This window comes from Cornus florida, unplaced genomic scaffold, assembly GCF_030987335.1.
Source record: "Cornus florida cultivar Cherokee Brave unplaced genomic scaffold, ASM3098733v1 CherokeeBrave_3.0.0_Hap2_Chr09, whole genome shotgun sequence".
In the NCBI taxonomy this organism is placed as follows: Eukaryota; Viridiplantae; Streptophyta; class Magnoliopsida; order Cornales; family Cornaceae; genus Cornus; species Cornus florida.
The window spans coordinates 35,256,235-35,260,971 of record NW_026775579.1 but is presented as its reverse complement, the minus strand read 5'-3'; the positions used below and the strand labels follow the sequence as shown (position 1 = coordinate 35,260,971).

The window sequence follows — 4,737 nt, the reverse complement described above, 5'->3', positions numbered from 1 at the left end:
TTTTAAAAAAATTGAAAAATTAAAATATTTTTGGATTTTTGAAAATAAAATAAAAAAATAGAAATAAAAAAAGAATAAAATAAATAAAATAAAATAAAACGGAATAAAAATAAAATTTTTGTTGGATATATATATATATATTATTAAATTAAAATTCAAAATTAGAAATTCAAAAAGAAGTCAAAGTCAAAGTGAAGCACCCAGATCGATCAAATCTCGATCGATCCAAAAGGTGAAAATCTACAGACATGTTCGAACGATGCACAGAGGGCTGATTTATCATGGGCTTAAAAATTTTTCTAAGTATGGAATGAAGATCGATCCAAGGGAAAACTGGATCGATCGTGGAATTTTCAGATCGATTAGAAAGAGAATTCGCACAATACACAAAGAGCTGAAATATGCAGGAATTTTTTGCACGATGGGACAGAGAGATGATTGGATGTAGGGATGATGTTCGATCAATTGAACTTCCTTTAAGATCGATCGAACAGACACTAAATGTCTAATTCGAAAATGAAAACACAAACATACTCAATCAAAGTCCCTAACAATGTGTATGAACCCAGAATATATCTAGACAACGCAGAAATGAAAGGTAAGATAGAAATGAGGGAGGAATAGGGTTGTAAACCCTACGAAGCACTAGTGTTTAACATCTCTAGCAAGACGTTGGGCTCTTTCAGCTCGGATCAAAAATCTTGTTGTGCATCCCCTCTTTGACGGGGTAAAAATTACTTTGAACCCCACCCAAAAAATTGTTCCCTAGAGAACTCGTTGGATTAGGCTCAAAGGAGATTGAAATTCCATGCCCTTTCAACCTTTATTTTTAAAACAACATCTTTTGAAATCCTTTTTGAAGGTAAACCATTTGAAATTCCATCTTCAAGCAAAGACAACTTTTTCAAAGTCATTTTCAAGACACTTTTCTAGAACACAAACCTCTTCATGTTTGTCCATTGAATTCGGGGTTGGATTAAAAATGTTCAACTTCACTTTCATATGGCCAAATGAGATTTTTATTATCCCCGTCCTACAATTGATGTTGGCATTCATGGTTGCCAAGAAGGGACGGCCAAGGATAACGGGAAATTGGCTCTTGGGATTTGGAACCGGTTCCGTATCTATGACTACAAAATCGACTGGAAAGAAGAACTTGTCAATTTTGATCAATACATCCTCAATAATACCCCGGGGCTTTTTAATGGATCGGTCGGCAAGTTGCAAAACTACCGACGTCGATTTTAAGTCTCCTAAGCCCAATTTAACATACACTGAATATGGAAGAAGGTTAACAGTTGCTCCTAAATCAAGAAGAGCCCGATTAATGACATGGTCACCAATGATGCAAGAAGTAATAGGTGAACCAGGGTCTTAGAATTTTGGGAGAGTGTTGTGTTGCAAAATAGAGCTCACTTGCTAGGTCAAGACAACTTTCTTTGGTGCTTAGCTCTTGTTCTTCCTCTTTTAGGTGCAAAGATCTTTCAAAAATTTGGCATAAGCTAGAATTTGTTTAATTGCATCAAAGAGGCAAGATTAATCTTCACTTGTCTAAACACATCAATGATTTCATTGGCTTTAGTCTTTTGATTTTCAAGAGCAATGGATCCTTTCAAGGCATCCGGAAATGGAGCTCTTGGCTCAAAATCGTTTTCAAAATCTTTTTGAAAATCACTTCCAACGCAAGAATTTTTCAAATCATTTTTCAAAACTTTGTTAACACAAGAATCTTTCACATGCAATGAAGGAGGAATAAAATGTGAGACTGGACGGGTGTCAACTTATGGTTGCACCGGTTCACTCTCTTCATTGGAAACCCTAACTTGATTATCAATAATTTTTCCACTTCTCAAGGTTGTCACCGCATTGACATATTCAATTGTGGGACCTTCCGATGAGGAATTGGTTTCCACAACAAATTGTTGCTTTGGTGGGGCATTTAAAAGCATCTTCCCTTTCTTTCTAGCATTCAAAGTAATAGCTATTTTCCTGACTTGGGTTTCTAGCTTAGCAATAGATTGGGAATGAGAGTGAAGCAATTGAGTGTTTGCTTCTAAAGTACCTAAAGCGGTCAACACTTTTTCCTCAAAAGCGGGACTCCTAGAATTTCCTTGAGAATAAGATGATTGATTAGGAAAATGAGAGTTAGAAAATTGGTTTCCATGTGATCAAAAGGATGATCTAAAACCTTGGGATCCTTGGCTTTACATTGGGGGTAGAACATACTTGTCTTGAAAACCACTTTGGGGAGGGTTTGAACCTTTCCCTTGGCTTTTTCAAGAGAAGTTTGGATGGTTCTTCCACCCAGGATTGTAATATGTGCCATAGGGATTATTCCCTTGGTTGACAAATGTGGCATTCACTTGTTCATGGTGTTCACTTTACACATGTCCATAGGGACAATTGGAAGTAGAATGTAAAACACTAAAGCAAGTCATGCAAGCTTCATTAGATGAATAATGAACATGATCAGGGGAGGAAGACACTTGATTCGCCGAATTTTGGTTGATCAAAATTGATTAAACCTTTGAGATAAAGATTTCACCTCGACGGTTATATCATTGGAATTATTGACTTGATATAAGCTAACATTCTTCTTTCCACCTAGATTTCTACCATTTTTAGATGACAAAGATCTATGCATTGAATTCTCACTCATGCTTTCATAAAGATGCCATACATCATCCTCTTGCCTATCAAGATAAGAACCACCCATAGAAACATCAACCATTCCCTTGAAATTATCCGATAAACTTTCAAAGAAAAATTGAACCAATTGCTATTTGGGAATGTCATGATGTGGACATTTTCTAAGCAAGTCATTGAGGCGCTCCCATGCCTCGTGAAACAATTCCCTTTCCCCTTGAGAAAATTCTCTAATTGAAGTTCTCATGGCATTGGTCTTTAAAACCGGATAGTACTTCTTCAAGAACTCTTGTTGCATTTCTGCCCAAGAAGTTATCGAAAAAGGAAAGAGTTTAAGTCTAATATTTTGCCTTATCTTTAAGGGTAAAAGGAAAGAGTTTAAGTCTAAAAACCTCTTCCGGCATGTCTGTGAATTTCACAATGGAACATACTTTAAGAAACTCATCCAAATGCTTATAAGGCTCTTCACTTGGAAGTCCATGATAGTTAGAAAGCATTTGAATGGTTTGGGGTTTAATCTCATAGTGATGTGCTCTAAATGGGGTCAATTGAATGCATGCAGGTGAATTATATTCATTTGGCACATAATGATCATGCAAAACAAGAGGAGGGTTCACAACTGGTGGTGCTACACGAACACCTTGATTGCCTTGAATAATGGGAGGTTATGGAGCAAAAATTGGCCGAGGCATTCCCAATGGAATTTAGCCTTATTGTTGTGGAACAAATAGTCTTGGCATACCTATTGGGACTTGTTGTCATGATGCACATTAGGGTGGAGGATACCTTGTTAGTCTATGTGACCAAGGTCCTCCAGATGGTCCTCATTGATGTCTTCCATTGATGAAATGGAATGATTAAAATTACCCCTTCCCCTAGAATTATGAACAATGGATTGAAGATTCAAATTAAGTGGGAAATTTGTGTGCATGATCATTTTCCGGAAAAACCCTTTCCTTTGTGATTTGAGCCTCCTATGGACTCATTTTAAAATTTTCTTGCATAATATGATTTTAGGGCATTTTAGGGTTTTTCTTCAGGAAACAAATTCTGGTCTTCACACGTCACTTAGAAAACGTGATTTTAGGGGGGGTTTTTTCTTCGTATTTTTCCAGAAAATGTCGTCTTGGTACCGAAAATCCCTCACAAAGTTCAGCTTTCAGTTTTGCAATGTAGCAGCTTTTTCACCCTCACTACCAGATTTCATGGAGGGGCATTCTGGGCATTTTACAGTGCATTTTCTTTGTTTCCATCCACGATTCTAGGTAGAAAATTTGATTTCGGGAGGGGTTTATTTTTTGTGTTTTTCCAGAAAAATTCATCTTTTAGCCCGTTTCTGCTCTCAGATTAGGATAGTCACTGTAGCAACTTTTGCCCTCTTGTCCAGTTCTGATCTAGGGCCATTTTGGGGATTTCACAATGAGTTTTTTTTTTTATTTCCTTTCACATGGTCGGGTAGAAAACTTGATTTTAGGGGGGGTTTCTTCTTTATATTTTTCTAGAAAAACTCGTTTCGACCTCCATTTCAAGTCTCAGTTCTGGAAACTCAAATTTTTTTTCTTGTTGTTAGCATGTGCATGCCATTGGGCGCCGAATGGGGTACCGGGCATGCATGGGGAGTGCCATGGCCTTCGTCGGGCCACTGCGACATCCCAACTTCAAATACTCGTTTCTCCCTCGTCCAGACTCCAAATCGAGTGAACTTTTTTTTGAACTTGACTAATTTTTCACTGTCTTTCTAACGGTATGCTCGGTTGCACCTGGATCTTCCTAGATAACTACCAATTTACCCTTTTAGCCTTAAGTGCTCGTTTTTCTTTGTCATGCCGTTTCTCCTTCATCCAGACTCCGAATCATGCAATTCTTGAGTCCATTTTGATTAGTTTTTCATTATATTTTCAGCGGTGTGCTCGGTGGCACCCGAATCTATAGTTTCAAAAATGACTATTTTGCCCTTGGGGCTATTTTTGTCCAGTTTTTCTTGCTTTCCGCTTTCGCTACTTTCTTTTGAGTTCCATGACTTCATGGGAAGTCACGGATGTGTTTCGGGAATGATATACATTATAGGGACGTCATTTCCATGTAAATTGA

The 4,737-nt window shown here is 37.5% G+C and overlaps 1 pseudogene; it reads left to right on the top strand.

Moving 5' to 3' along the window:
- The first annotated feature begins 2,789 nt into the window (after positions 1-2,789).
- On the top strand, positions 2,790-2,888 carry LOC132275735 (small nucleolar RNA R71; annotated as a pseudogene).
- Positions 2,889-4,737: the final 1,849 nt, after the last annotated feature.